The sequence below is a fragment of the Ursus americanus genome, chromosome 6 (assembly GCF_024610735.1).
Source record: "Ursus americanus isolate L20-20 chromosome 6, mUrsAme1.1.p, whole genome shotgun sequence".
NCBI classification, from domain to species: Eukaryota; Metazoa; Chordata; class Mammalia; order Carnivora; family Ursidae; genus Ursus; species Ursus americanus.
In genome coordinates this window covers 58,336,017-58,353,132 of record NC_142132.1, presented here as the reverse complement: position 1 = coordinate 58,353,132, position 17,116 = coordinate 58,336,017, and the positions used below count along the sequence as shown (strand labels likewise).

At 34.5% G+C, this 17,116-nt stretch overlaps 1 pseudogene; it reads left to right on the top strand.

Moving 5' to 3' along the window:
* LOC148109816 (nucleoside diphosphate kinase A pseudogene) overlaps positions 1 to 13,081 on the top strand; it is a 32,133-nt pseudogene extending 19,052 nt beyond the window's left edge.
* Positions 13,082 to 17,116: the final 4,035 nt, after the last annotated feature.

Sequence of the window (17,116 nt, the reverse complement as noted above, 5' to 3'; positions counted from 1 at the left end):
GTGCAAATTTAAAACACTTTGATAAGTCACTAGAAACTCACTGGATTGGCTAAATTTAAAAAGATTGACCATACCAACTCTTGGTGAGGCTGTGGAACAAATGAGACTCTCAGGCATTGCTGCTCAGACTGCGATATGGTACAAACACTTTGGAAATGAAGTTTGGCAGGTTGTGCAAAGTTAGAACTCTTATCATGTCAGCTACCAATTCCACTTCTGGTATTTTCCCAAGAGAGAGAAAATATTTTTCCACACAAATATTTTAGAGGAATTTCACTGAAGCTTTACTTAACAACAACCATTAGCTGGGAATAGAAATGTTCATCATCAGCAATATATTGAAAGAATGCCAGATATTCTCACCATTGTTGCATACCCAAAACATCATTCTAGATAGAATGTGGTCAGGTGGTTGCCTGCAGGGAAGGATGGTTGAGATTGAATGTAAAGTGGTGCAGTGCAGCTTTCTGGAATGATGGAATGGTTATAAATATCAAGTGGAGTCGTGGTTAAAGATTTACATTTGTCAAAACTCATCGGATTACATACTTAAAATAGTGTGCAATTTTTTAAAAAATCATGTGTCATTTGTTAAATATAATTTATATCCATACAAATGTTAGAGAAAATGTAGATTAAATGTTATATAACTTTGACATAAGGAAAATTTTATAACTATGACTTAAAATTCAAATAAAAAAAAAAAAGAATTGGTAATTTGCACTCCACGAAACTGTAAAAAAGAAAGCACTGCTTGCAGGGGCGCCTGGGTGGTGCAGTCAGTTAAGCCTCTAAGTCTTGGTTTTGGCTTAGGTCATGATCTGAGAGGGTCATGAGATTGAACCTCAGGTTGGCTGTTCTCAGTGCCGAGTCTGCTTGGGTTTCTCTCTCCCTCTCCCTCAGCCCTTCCCCCATCCTCAAATAAATAAATAAACGTTTTAAAAAAAAAAAAGAAAGAAAGAAAGCATTGCAGACAGGAGCATCATGAGCAAAGTAAATAAGAACCAGAGAAAAATAATTATTTTTAATGGTTAATCTCTTTCTATCCATTCATCGCTTCCTGTCATCCACTTATAAATACAAATTTTATATAGATGTAATCACAAATAAATATGTGAAATGGCTCTTGATCACAAAGAAAATTCTCAACTTTACTTATAAAGAAAATAATTTCAACTTAAACTATGCAGAGATATAACTTCTCATCTATCACATTGTCAGGAGTCCCAAAATTTGAAAACATATTTATGTTGCTATGGAGAATAGACACTCTAACAGATTGCTGTGAGAAGTGCAAAATCACACAACACCTATGGAAGTGAATTTGGGAATTCCTGATAAAATTACCTATACATTTAAGCTTTGATACAGTGATCTCACAAACAGGAAAATTTTCCCGTAGGTATACTCACAAAAATATGGAAAGACTTTGCCAAAGGCTCTCCATCGCAGTTTTTCTGTGCTAGAAAAAGACCAAAAGTAGCCTAAATGTTCACCAATAAGGAACGGTATGAATACAGTGCTATCCAAATTCTATGGAGTAGTCTCCAAGATATAATGTAAGATTACTATATATATATATATATATATATATATATATATATATATGTAGAAAAATTCTTTATTATGTGTTACTATTGCTAATGTAAGATTACTATATATATAGAGAGAGAGAAAAATTCTTTATTATGTGTTACTATTGCTTATATTTTAAAATATAAGGAATAATACAATTTTTAACTATTTACTTGCATAAAAAAGTAAAAAATAGGGAGTAGAAGCCAGAGAGCCTATAATTCTCTGGCTTCTACTAATATACCTTAATTTGTGAATTTGACTTTATAACTTGTAAATATATGTATGTATGGATAGATAGATAAAACTATATAGAATATTTGTGACTTCAAAGTCAAATACAGGGGCACCTGGGTGGCTCAGTCAGTTAAGCATCTGCCTTTGGCTCAGGTCACGATCCCAGGGTCCTGGGATCAAGTCCCACCTCAGGCTCCTTGCTCAGTAGAGCCTGCTTCTCCCTCTACTTCTGCCCCCCCCACCCCCCAGCTCTTGCTCTCTCTCTCTCTCTTTTTTTTAAAGATTTTATTTATTTGTCAGAGAGAGAGAAAAAGAGCACAAGCGGTGGGAGCAGCAGGCAGAGGGAGAAGAAGGTCCTCGCTGAGCAAGGTGCCTGATGTGGGAATCCATCCCAGAACCCTGGGATCATGACCTGAGCCCAAGGCAGATGCTTAACTGACTGAGCCACCCAGGAGTCCCTCTTGCTCTCTTGCTCTATGTCAAATAAATAAATGAAGTATTAAAAATTTTTAAAAAACAATGTAGACTCCGTAGTCTACATTGTTTTAAAATTAAAACCAAAATAAACTAAAGTAATTATTCTGTGTATCAAAATGGTAGATAGCCCAAGAAAAAAAATTTCAAATAATTTTAAATTATAGTAATTTGTACACTTCTTACTAGGAGCTATTATAGGAACAAATAACTGAAAAAAGTATGATTTTTCTTTCTTAAACGTTTACTTGGTTCTTTTAAATCCTTTGCACCTCCAAATAAGTGTTTTTAATTATCACACTTGCACACATGCACATACACAAAGACACACTACTGCTGAGATTTTGATGGTATTTCATTTTGTCTTTATCTTTTGGTATATTAATGTCTTCTTACATAAATAAATTTTATCTTTCATTATATTAATGTCTTCTTACATAAGTAAATTTAAAATATTCAAATTATTTTAAAACCATAAATTGTTTCAGTAATATTCATCATAAATTTAGTAATTCAATGCACAGTTATCATCGTTAGAGAAAATAGATGCAAACTAAATCAAACATATTAAATATAAAACCCTATACTCCTAAATTTAATCTGGAGATATAAATATGAATTTAGGGTATATTTTCTCTAAAACAAACACACAAATATGTACAATAGTAACAAAAAACACCCATAAACTAGATTGTGACATCTGAATACTACTTCCCCCCAAAACACAAGGATCTCTGGAAAAATGGTTAATTCCCAGAATGGGGGAAACATGCAAGATAAGGCTGGAATATGGTGAATCAGAATGCAAGATAGCTATCAAAATCTACTGAGGTTATTTCAAAAGGACCCAGGAAAAAAGGTAACGAGACTACTACTGACCAAAAATAGGACTATTTGGGAAACAATGAAAATAATAGTCTCAGACTGAATCATATCAAATACATTTAAATTTATATTTAACTATTTATATATAAACTATTTATAATAGTTTGCAGACAAAAAAAACCTCATTTGTTACTTTCCTGAAAAATAGTAATTACTGGAGGAAAAGTCAATTTTTTACCCTATCTGTGTTGTCTGAACTCTTGCCTCAGGATATTCAAATAGTTAAGGGAGAAATTATTTCTTTTACAGAGAAATTTCATATAATAAGTTGAGAAAAATGATTGAATTAATACATCATGATTTTGCACAACCTAGCAAAATAATGTAATGACAACAACATGGTTTCTTTTTTAATTCATTTTTAATTTTTTTAATTTAAATTCAATTAATTAGCATAAAGTGTATTAGTTTCGGAGGTTGCGTTCAGTGATTCATCAGTTGCATATAACACCCAGTGCTCATTACATCACATGCCTTCCCTAATGCCCATCACCCAGTTACCCCATCCCCCCTCCCAACATGGTTTCTTTAATGACAACAAAAGAGATACATGGAAATCAAAAAGGTAGGGAATAAAAATGAGATTAAAAAATACTTACATAAAATGATAAGATCGTGTTTGGATCCTGATTCAAACAATCCACTTTTGAGACAGCCAGAGAAACTTGAATCTTCATGGACTGCTGGGGTTAGCAATGATTGTTTAGTTTTTTTTAAACATATGATTATGGTATCATTTTTATGTTGTTAAAGTCTAATCTTTTAGAGATAGTATTGAACTATTCACAGTTGGAATGAAATGGAAGCCTAAGCTCTACTCAAACATATTATCTTGCCAGGGAGGAGAAGGAATGGTTAAAGAAGTATAGATGAGGCATCACTGGCCGTGGGATAATAAGTATTGAAACTGGATGATGTGTCCATGGAGCTGAAGGACCCTACTGTATTCCCTATTTGTATGTGTTTGAAATTTCCCAAAATATTTCTTTTTTAAAAATTTATTCATTTATTTATTTATTTGAGAGAGAATGAGCGCACGTGTGGGGGGTTGAGGAAGAGGGACAAGCAGACTCCGCACTGAATGAGGAACCTGAGATGGGGCTTGATCTCACATCCCTGAAATCATGACCTGAGCCAAAACCAAGAGTTGGATGCTCAATTGACTGAGCCACCCAGATGCCCCTTCCCAAAATATTTCTTAAAGTATTCTCTCTCCTTTAAGATAGAATAGTCTTCTCCCTAGTGCCAAACTCTACAGATAGGCATGTAGCTCAAATGTTCTAGTTTTCTATGATAACATGAAATTTGCTTCATAATTATTGATTTTATACAATTCAATTTCAACGTTATTTATCTTTCTGGCTGTATTCCAGTGTTTACAAGAATGTAGTGTACTAGAAAGAACAAGCACTTTGGATTCAGACAGATCTGCGTATGAATCATGGCTTTAACTTTCTAGCTATGTGATTGATTTTGCAGAGTTTACTCCATGCCTGAGCCTCTGTGTGCCATCTGTGTAACAACCATACAATAAATGAAATGTTGTATGTAGTTTAGCAAGCTTTCCTAACCTAAATTCACCTTTGGTTTCAGAAAAATCTGAGAACATATGCGTCTTAGTCAGTTTGAGCTGCTGTTATCAAAATACCATAGACTGGTTGGCTTAAACAATATACAATTTTTTCTCACACTTCCAGAGCCTGTGAAGTTTTACATACAGATGCTATAGATTCGATTCTTGGTGAAGGCCCTCTTCCCAGGCAGTGGACTGCTGATGGCCACCTTCTCCTGTATCCTCACGTGGTGGAAAAAGGAAACTCTGATATTTTTTCTTCCTCTTTTTATAAAGGGCTCCCCCTTCGTGACCTCACCTAAACCTAATCACTTTCCAAAGGCCCCACATCCTATACCATCACACTGGAGATTGGGGTTCAACATAGGAATATTGGAGGGACACAACAGCTCGGTACATAAAAGTATGGAAAATGGAGTAGTAGTACATTCAGTAGTAATTTCCTTGCAGTGAAGGATTTGGAGCCTCTGATGAAAGAACATGTTCTTTGGGGAGAAATAATCAGACATGCCAATAAGGCCAATTAGGGTGACTGGTTACTGAAGAAGATGGAATTTGTGATTCTGAGAATAGTGGCAGTATATTGAGAAGTCTACACTTCCACCATCCATTGGACAAATGTTTAAGTAATAGCATGATCACAGAAAGAGCGATTTAACTGGAAATACTCTCTGATCATGGAGCACAGGAGGTACTCTTTTGAGACTTCCTCTATAAAACTGTAACATGAAATGAACAGAGAGGACATTTTTTCCACTTTGAAACAAGGTAGCTGGCAGTCAGATACCTTGAGGATATTGATGCAATTATAAAGAGTGATGGTAAAAAGGGGTTGCTAAATTGATCTCATGGTTTGGTCATTTATTTCACTAACAATTAGATATTTTGTACCTATTATGTATCCATTATATTTGTAGGCACAGTGGTGATTTTGGCAGGGTAGAAATATGAAGACAAATCGGACTTCAACCTGCAGAAGCTTACTATTTTATTTGCTATTTTAATATATTATATCACACTTGAGAAATATTTTTTTTAATGACAAGAACAAACAAGGATAATATTTTACTGAAGGTACTAGCTAAACAATTAAGAGACAATAATATAATGTCTAAACATTTTTAAAAGTTGAGATAAAATTATCATTAGTTTTCAATGATATGATTGTGTGCCTAAAATTCTAAATATAATTATATGTAAAAATAGCAGAACAAAAAATAAGATAATTTTGTGAAGTGGCTAGGTATAAAATTAATATGCTGAAAATAATAGCCTTCATGATTAGAAATAATAATCAGGAGTTATGATGGATGGAAAACAAGACAACTTACAGTACTTAGGAGTCAACTTAAAAAGAAAAGTAGAGGGGCACCTGGGTGGCTCAGTCGGTTAAGTGTCTGCCTTCGGTTCAGGTCATGATCGCAGGGTCCTGGGATCGAGCCCCACATCGAGCCCCGCATTGGGCTCCTTGCTCAGTGAGGAGCCTGCTTCTCCCTCTGCCTATGCCTGCGTGTCTCTCTCCCTCTGTCTCTCGTGAATAAATAAATTCTAAAAAATATTTTTTAAAGAAAAGAAGAAAAGCAGAGCATCTATATGAAGAAGACTGTAAAATAGTAATAAAGGGTAAGAAAAACTCATCGTAGAAATGGAAGAGTTTAGAGAGGGAGATAAAGCTCCATGCCTGTGGTCATACATATGATTATTGTATTACTCTAGAGAAACAGAAACAATAGAATGTGTGCCTAAACAGGAGATTTATTTTAAGGAATTGGATCATGTGATTATACAGGTTGATGAGTACAAAATATGCATTATGAGCTGGCAGCCTAGAGATCAGGAGAACAAGTGGAGCAGATGAAGTCAATCGGCCCTTTTCTAAAGAATTCCCTCACGCTTGGGAGGTTGACCTTTTTGTTCCATGCAAGAGTTCAACTGATCGATGAGGCCCACCCATGCTAGGAGAACAATCTGCTTAACCCAAAGTTCACCAATTTAAACATTAATGTCATCCAAAAAACACCTACTAAGTTGACAAATAAAATTAACCATCATAACTATTTTCTCATTTTTTGAGTAGTTTTCTTTTCTCCAGCATTGTTGAAATATATTTGACATATAATATTGTGTAAATTTAAGGTGTATCATGTGTTGAATTGATGCACTTAAATATTTTGAAATGATTGCAACTGTAGCATTAGCTGACACTTTGTATCACCTACAGAATAACCTTTTTTTTTTTATGGTGCGATATTTAAGATTTACTCTCATTGCAACTTTCAAGTATATGATACAGTATTATTAACTATAGTCACCATACTGTGCATTAGATGCCTAAAATTTTTCTATAACTAAAAGCTTTACCCTTTGACCAACATCACTCCATTTCCCCCACCCCCAGTCCTGACAACTACCATTCTACTCTCTGTTTCTAGGAGTTTGGTTTTATTATTTTTTTATTCTTAAAAACGTTTGTTTACGAATATGACTTAATAACAACTTTCAATACATCTTGTTTAATAATTGTAATAGCAGTTCTTTCAAAAGATGGGAACAAGAATGTTATGCTATAGTCTCTTGAAAAGTATGACGAAAGCAGAAGTCAAAAGTCAGAAGAAAGTATGATGAAAGTAAGAGTCTCATAGGAAAGTTCTTTATAAGGGAAGTGGTTTTCACTGTCATGTCCTTTCAGGTATCCCTACCTAAAATGAAGATGAGCTGGTGGTGGTAAAGCAGCTATTACACAATGTAACCATGAGGGGACAAGACAGAGAATAGAAACCACAGTCCCAGGACAACCGAGCAGAAGTGTTGACAGTCCCATGTCACTGACCACATTCTCCAGTCACCATATCAGCCCCAGATTAAATACTTTTCAGTTTTTGTTACATGAGAAAAATTTAAATCAATTTAGATAAGATCGTTAGATTTTCTGTTACCTGCAGACAGGTTTATTTCTAATATAGAAAGAATGTATCATCTTGTTTTATTTAGTTAGTTAGTTAGCCCAATTGTCACCAATTATCCCTTCTGCTTCCTCATCCTGGTTGTCCCTTCAGATGCTTCCTTTCACTCCAAGCCATGGGTCAAGTCCCTCTGGGAAATAAGGGAGTGACTTCAGAGTTTGTCCCCCTGCATGTTTAAGGCAAACCTAGACTTATTTCAATAGTATCCTTCTGAGAAAAGATTTGTAAATTCATATAAACATTTTTACAGTTTATAACAGAAATATTCCTCTAGCTCTTTTATAGAGTCTGAAATGATGTCTGTTGTTCTCATCTGTTCTTCTGTTAAAATTTTCTCCTGGCTATAACTCAGCTAAACCAAGATAGCATAGCTATTTTTAGGTGGAATTGCTTTTATGTGATTTTTTTTTTCTTTATACAATGAATACATGTCCAAAGAAACTAATTTTTAAGAAGTTTCACAGGTTTTTCTCTTGGCTTATGAATAGATGGCAGCCATTCAGAGAATGAGAGAAAATAAGTATTGCACATTTCCCAACAAAAGAAATCATAATAAAAAATTAGTTATGAGCAGAAACATTGTCTCTTGCCTGTTAATTATCTATGTTCAAATCCAGTTAAAAATACCTTGCCCACTTTATTTTTTATTCCTTATTTTTTATCCAGAGAATAATTAATGTTCTAATATGCCATAAAGAAAGACTGCTGCCCTATATTTTTTTGAAGGAATGAAAGCTGAAGACAGGATGTGAACATGATTTGTTTACCTTGGTTCGAGGTAAAATTGCTTGAATTTTTCCAGCTGCATTGCTGCAGTAATTTAAAAGCCTGAGCACGTCTCTCGGTATCATTAAAACAAAACTGGAATTAATACACAGCCCACTCGATCCATACCATAAAGCAGTCAAGGAAATGCTGATGGTGGTTGGGCTATTGATAGTTGGTTAGGTTTTATAAACTAATGGAGTATATATCAACAATAATGTTGATAATGAATTGATGATGTTAAGCTTAAACAAAGAAAAGGGCTTGGCTAAAAGATTTGCTACTTGAGAAATCATCGGTTCTTTTATTTCATGCCTAAAATGTAGATGTGGGTGGGGCAAATAGTACCCATGAGAGGAGATATTGTCACATCAGTAACCTCAGATGTGAAATATGTCAGCCAGATAGAATACTTGGGTTCTACAAAAAACACTGTTAGAACATACCATTTTCTAGAGGGGATGTGTTTATTTTAAGTTCTCTGCACTACACACAGAGTTCCATTTCTGCAAAACTGTCTCTGTTTTGACTTTTGTAAGGAACTTAGTATTGTTTTTGTACCAGTCCTTTAGGAGGTGTGTGTGTGTGTGTGTGTGTGTGTGTGTGTGTGTGTGTATACAACGTAGCAATTTCAATTCTAGGTCGAAACCTATAGATACTCTGGCACAGGTGCACAGAAGACATGCACAAGAATGTTCATGACAGCATTTTTTCTAATACCTAGAAAAGTGGAAACAACCTAAATGTTATCAATATTAGATTGAGTAAATGAATATTCAAACATCATTCTGTGAATCGTATGCACAGTGAAAATGAATCAGCCAGCCATATGTGTCAGCTGTGATGAATCCTAAAAGTGTAATATTAAGAAAAGGAAAAGAAAACAAGTCGAAGTTTGAAACCCTATGATATGTTCACAAATACTTAAAGTTCAAAAGCAGACAGTACTACACAATATAACTCAAAAGAGTGCTCAACATAAATTTAAGGAGAGCAGTTGCTTCTGGGAGCAATTCTAAGGGGTATGATGAAAGATGGGTAGAAAAAGTTTTCCAAAGTAAAGTAAATATTCGATTTCTTAACTTGTTTGGTAGAAACAGACATGTTCCTTATGTATAAAAGGAAAATTATGTATAAAATGTAAAACGCTGTTATCGGCTCTCTTTTCTTGAGCATTAACTCATGATATCATGAAATAAATTTTCACCAAGTGCCATATATTACTATTGTCCTATTTTATGTAACGGCAAACTTAGGCACGTATTAACCTGGCCAAAGTCACAGGGAGTGAATTACCCAAGGTAACACAGCTGGCACATTTCAGAACTGAGGTCCAGACCTTGGTACTTTGAGGTCAAAGCAAACGCTCTTAATGCCACGATTATAGACCCTCTGCATTGCCTTTCTAAGCACATACATGATTTTAATGTGGCTGCAATCATATTATATCCTGCGTTTTATGTAACATTGCGTTCAGGGAAGTAGTCTGCGTCATTATTACCTTTTGAAAATATACATATTAATGGTTACATAATATTTTACTCTGTCTTGCCATACTTTATTTAAACAACTCAATCATTTATTTCCAATGTCTCAACATACTATTGTTTCAGAGACATCCTTGAATATACCCTTAATTTTTGTAAAGTAATCTGTAGAAATGTGATCAGAGTAAAAAATAGAAACATAACTTCAAAATATTCTAATTGCTCTCCAAAGAGTCTGTACCAACGATATTCTTTTTTTTTTTTTTTAAGATTTTACTATTTATTCGACAGAGACAGAGACAGCCAACGAGAGAGGGAACACAAGCAGGGGGAGTGGGAGAGGAAGAAGCAGGCTCATAGCAAAGGAGCCTGACGTGGGGCTCGATCCCATAACGCCGGGATCACGCCCTGAGCTGAAGGCAGACTTAACCGCTGTGCCACCCAGGCGCCCTGTACCAACGATATTCTTACTAGCTGTTTATGAGAGAATAAGCATTTTGAAAATTTGACATATCATAATCATATAATATTATTGTTTTTATCTGTATACATCTAATAAACAATGATTTTGGATTTTTATTTTCTTACTAATAAATGGTTCTCCTTTGATACCTTTGACTTTTTTCTATAGATATGCTAACATGTGTGTTAGTGTTTGGTAAGGTAATTTTCTATAAATAAGATAACTAATTCTTTGTCGTGTCTAAGTGTTTTGCTATTATACATATAACATTTAATTTTATTTCTGACCTAAAGTCTGTTTACATTCTTTAAAAATCTATGTGGCTTTAAAAGATTTTTAACCTGTTAGGAAACACTTTCCTCCACAAAATTCTATATATAAATACTTTTTTTCTTTTCTTTCTATTTTTTTAAATTATAAGTCCAGATATAAGATAAGAATGTCATTTTTTCTATATTATTTCTTCAACTTTCAGCAATGTTTGACTATTATTCTATTTAATTAATTTGGGCATTTTAAAATTTATGCATATATATTTTATATACAATAGTCAATTTCTGGGCTGTCATTCTTTTCCACAATTTTCTCTATCAGTTCCTGTCCCATTCATTTCTAAATCATCAACTCATCTATCAATATTTGTATCACTACTATATTGTTATTTAACATATTGGTAAGGCAAATCATAATTCTTCTTGTAGAAGATTCTAGATTTCGAGACTATTCACCACTACAAATTTAGTAGCATCATCAGTTTCTTGGACCATTGCCATGACATCCTCATTGGTCTATTCCTTTCCTCACTACCCACCATTGCTGATTCTCCACATAGCAGTCAGAGCGATCCTTGAATAAGTCAGTCACATTTCTCAGTTTAAATATTCTAGCAGCTTTTACCTCATTTTAAAATTTAATCTATTCATGGATTACACATCTTCATGGGACCTGGCCACCCCATTCTGGCCCCGTTTTTGGATCTAATTCTCCATTTCTCTCAGTTTACTCTAGTCACTCCGACCTTCTTTGTATTCTAGTGACAAACTAAGTATACGTCTTTCCATACAAAATGCAGTTGAAATTTCATATGATTTTCAGTGCTTCCATGTTTATGTCACATAGCAATTTGAAGGAGAATAAACCAGTCACACTCTTTCAGTACATTTTAATCAGAAAATACTTCACAAAATTTATAGATCTTAAAATAATGTTGGCATTAATTAAAAATAATACTACTGTTCTTTTTCCAGTTTCTAAATGCAAATAAATGTGAAACAAATTCATAAACACATAGATAAAAACTGAAGCCTCTGTATCAAAAACTCATCACAAAAATGCTATGGGATGGGGGAATGACTGCATGCCCATTTGATAATCAGGGGCAGGAGAAGCTCAGAAACGCGCCTCTAGCAGAAAAGTTTTGGAGAAATTAGCTACATCACACTCTTCACCCTCAATTTTGTTATGGTAAAACCTATAACAACAACACATACAATAGTCCTATCCTAACCATGGACGGCATTATGTGGATTAAAGAGAAATCATTAACTAGTCCAAACACTTAGAACTTCAGTTTTCTTATTAATTTTCAAAACATCTTAAGGATACAGGAAGAGGAAATTATTACCGGGCTTTGTTCATAGATGAAAAGTGTAACAAATAAATTTTCTATGCATCAAGGATCTTTATTGAGCATAGATTTTCCTAAGCAAAACTTCAGCTTTTAAGAAACATTCTCTATTTTTTTAAATTTTGATTAACTGAATTTCATTTGTAATCCAAGCCTTTATTCTACCAGAAGTAAGTAATTCAATCTAAGTTAATTGAGTTATTTTATGTGTATCCAAGGATCCATCCTCACAACATTCCCTTTCCTAAGGATCAAATATACTTTCCTGGTAGGAGTGGATTACAAAGAGGGCATTTATCATCAGTATCCATGTGGACATCGTCCGGGCACCCACATTCCCACCAGTTCTCAATTCATGCTGATCAGTCAGATCAAAGCTGTAATCGTCAGCTTTACTACATGGTCACTTTAGATCTTGCATTTTTTCAGTCGTTTTGATGGCCCATTAGAGGACTTGAGAAGTCATACGTAACATCAAAAGGAAATAAAGTCATACGTAACATCAAAGGGAAATACTTGGCATTTCTGGTGCTCGCGCCCCAGACGGACTTGCAACTGGAGCAGCTGGAGGCGAACCATGGCCAACAGTGAAGGAACGCACTTTCACTGTCATCAAGCCTGATGGGGTCCAGCACAGCCTCGTGGGAGAGATCATCAAGCATTTTCAGCAAAAGGTATTTCATGTTATAGCTATGAAATTAGTTCAGGCTTCTGAGGACCTTCTCAAGGAACACTACATTGACCTGAAAGACTTTATTCTTTGCTGGCCTGGTGAGGTACATGCAATCAGGACCTATGGTTGCCATAGTCGGGGCGGTGGTCGGGGGGGAGCTGAATATGGTGAAGACAGGCCAAGTGATGCCCAGGGACCCCAACCCTGCAGACTCTAAGCCTGGACCATCCTTGGGGACCTTTGCATTCAAGTTGGCAGGAACATTATCCATGGCAGAGATTCCGTGGAGTGCAGAGGAGATTGGCTTGTGGTTCAGCCTGAGGAGCTGGTGAATTACTTAGAGCTGTGCTCAGAATTAGAGCTATGAGTGACAAGAGAGCAGACTAAAGCACTTTGCCCGCTACATTCCCTTTCCTTCCCATGGGCAGGAGCCCAGGCTCTAGCAAATCCAGTTATTTTTGAGAACTTTCTTATAATCTGGAGAGGAACTCTTGGAGCTGGGAGTACTCCCTGTACAGTATTATGTGCTACCATCAGATTAAAATGTTTCGTCCCAACATAAAAAAAAAAAAAAGCTAATACTTGATAAATTTGTTTTTTTGAATTTTTACAAAATATGTTCCATCAGTTGGACCAACTAATCCTTCTGTCTGGAAGGAAATAAATAAAAGGCAAGAAAAATTATTGAGAATGAAAAAGAAATGCATCAATGTATAAATAGCTTCATTTCTAAATGAAACTCTGAAGTAAATAAAATCAAAGAAGAAAACTGCTTTCTAATTTGTAGTTTATTGTATTGAATAAAACTAGGTTCCTTGAAATATAGATGGCCAGAATGTTACCTGAACCCTAGTCCTACTTACTTACCACCTTTTGAATTTATCTGTTATTATCTACCTATCAATCATCTATCTGTCTATCTATCTATGTATTTATCATCTATCATCTAATTTCAATCAAGTATTGTCTATCTATGCATATATGAATAAATAACAGATATATACATACAAGACTAACACATGTGAATCACAACTCAGCTGGAGAAGTCAAACACTGCAAGTAGCTGTCAATACTCAAATGTCATTTGAATCCTTCTGCCTTCCCTTGAATATTGAATACATTTCTTAATTTTGTGCTTATCACTCTTCTGCTTTCAAAAATAATCTTACTATAGGGGCGCCTGGGTGGCTCAATCATTAAGCGTCTGCCTTTGGCTCAGGGCATGATCCCGGCATTCTGGGATCCAGCCCCACATCAGGCTCCCTGCTGGGAGCCTGCTTCTTCCTCTCCCACTCCCCCTGCTTGTGTTCCCTCTCTCTCTAGCTGTCTCTCTCTCTCTGTCAAATAAATAAATAAAATCTTAAAAAAATAGTCTTACTATAAATGGGTGTGTTTTTAAATATAGTACTGTTATATTTATATATGTTGAATTTTATATCAATAATATTACACTGAATGGATTATTACATTTGCTTTTTTCACTTAACATTGGCTTTTTAAAAAATATTTATCCATGTTATTTACACAGATCTGTTTGATCTTTTTCAATGCTTTAAGTATTTCATTGGATGGATATTGCACAATTTTAAATCCATTTCAACATGTTCTGCATGATACCACTTTGAAACTTTTTTGGGATATGCTTTTTGTCTAAATGCAAAAATAATAATTTTCTTCATAAGCAGGGGTACCTTTGGGCAAAATGACTGAATTGACTATTATAGATCAATGATTCCAATATGAAATATAACCTCATCTTCCCTCTCTGATTTCATGTTCTGAAAGCAACCTTATCTGTTTTCTTCCGTGGTGATGTGACTGTGGAGAGATATCAGTCCTGCTGTCATGAGTATTCCAACCTGTTTGTCAGTATTACTTTTCTCCTTGTAACCAACAAATGGAACTTGTAGCTTATATGTCAGTCTCTTGTGAATCTCCTGTTTTGGGGCTGGAATAAGCTTGCTCCAGAGATATCAAATCCATTTTCTGGAATGGCAAACCCCAGGATCGAAACCCTGGGTCTAAAGCAATTATGTTTCCATAGAAATCTTTCCATCTCTCTTGTTACTTTGCTACACTATTTGTTAGATATATCCTCCCCTTAAAACTACAGAAGCAGTTACGTGAGCTGTATGTGCAGTAACTCAATTACATAATCAAGAAAAGTGCATTATTAATGAAGAGGTATGAATGACCAAAGCAAATAAATAAAAGTCTTCATGATGTGGTACAACATTGCACTATTTTTATTCTTGTAAGATATCAGCTGCGATATGCATAACAGACAACAAAATTCTTTCTCCTATTTGTGCTTTTTAAAAAAATTTTACTTCTTTTTTGTTCCTTATTTTCCTCTTTCATTTATTCTTATGTTATTGGCTTTCCTTGTTAATAATTGAGAAAAGTTAATAAGGTTTAAGTTGGTGTTATGAATGGAAAGCAGTAGGAAATAATCGTGTCTTATTTTAAAAATTAAAATGTATTGTGTTAATTCATCAGATAAAGAATGGCAAAAATCTGTTGAAACCTGCGAAATAATTAATGTCATTCAAAGATAATTGGTGGGAACCAAGATAATTTCTAATTAATAATTGACAGTTAAATAGAACCAGATAAAGTAAAAAGAATATTAGTTAGTTAGTTCAAACTCTGAAATAAGATTTTATTAAAAAGAAGCATATTTTGACTTTCAAGCTTAAATTCTGTCAGTTTTTTTTTTTTATCTTCAAGTGAACAACAGTTGAATTTCCTTGTAGATTTAAGGAAAATAATTACATAAATATGATGCTAGTTCTTGATGAATCTACTTTTCAATTGGTTTGCTTTACACTAATTATCTTATGTTTGCCTAAGGAATATATTTGGATGTTATCACAGTAGCCTTCCTTATTCTGATATTCATAGTCTATTTATTCATGCATATTAATGCTGTGTATCAAATAAATTGTGTCATTGCCATAAGCAAATTTGTATGAACAATGAAAATCTCAAAGGAGACTTTTTCAGATTACATTAATACTGTTTTGTGTTTCTCATCTTCCATTTGTCTGCAGGTAAATATTAAAAATGTAACTTTAAAGGTGATTTCTGGGGCACCTGGGTAGCTCAGTCGTTAGGCGTCTGCCTTCGGCTCAGGGCGTGGTCCCGGCATTATGGGATCGAGCCCCACATCAGGCTCCTCTGCTGGAAGCCTGCTTCTTCCTCTCCCACTCCCCCTGCTTGTGTTCCCTATCTGGCTGGCTGGCTCTCTGTCAAATAAATAAATAAAATCTTAAAAAAAATAATAATAAAATAAAGGTGATTTCTACCCTCACAGAATTATTTTCCCAAAAATTATGAAATCAAATGTTACAGAAATTCATATTTCTTTTTTGTTAACCTCTCCATATTTGCAGATTTCCCTTTGTGAAATAATGCATACAACATGTGGTTATTGTTTAGTATGCCCAGACTAAAGTTTTGGTGATTACTCAGTCATTCATGTTCATTGAGTACTATAGTTTTCTATTCTTATACATGAAAAAGTACCTTTTGTTTAATTGCTACTAGTGACTAATTATGCCTTTTTATATTGTTGTGTTCATTATTGCACGTTCACTTAAACATAAATCTAATAAATCATATGCAGGTGATGTTTAAGTTTGGAAACATATTCTTACTTATCATAAGATCTAAGCATGTAGTCCACAATGTTATTAAGTGAGATGAAGTAAGCATACTAATTATAAACTCAAGTATTTTTTATTTTATTATGTTCAATTAGTGCAAATTCAATAAACTCAAGTATTTAAATATATATTCTCCAAGACTAATATTGCCAGATTCACTGTGGGTATACAATGTATATGTCAGACTCATCTCATACATGAGGTAATTTTGAAATTAAAAATGGTGAGGGGGCAGTGGGTGGCTCAGTCACTTAAGCGTCTCACTCTTGGTTTCTTCTCAGGTTATGATCTCGTGGTTGTGGGATTGAGCCCTGAGTTCCGCTCTGGGCTCAGCGTGGAGCCTGCTTCAGATTCTCTCTTGCTTTGCCCTTCCGGCTCACTCTCTATTTCAAACAATAAATAAAGTCTTTTTTAAAAATGGTGATGGTTAAGATAATTTTATGTCAATGAACTTTTTTACTAAGCCTGAAACAAAAAAGGTAAAAAGAAATTGAATATATAGTTGACTTATTTTATTTTTGAAGAGGCAAGATATAAAAATTATACTGTTCATGGACAATATTTTTTTACTTGCATTAGACCAAAAGCATACATAGCAGAGCATAGCAAAAGTAAGAGCATGACTTGCTAAATCCTAACTTTGATGACCTAGAATCTTTGATGATAGATTCTAAAATATTTTCTGAACACATTTCTTAGTTCTTGGGCCAGAACATTTGCATAAGC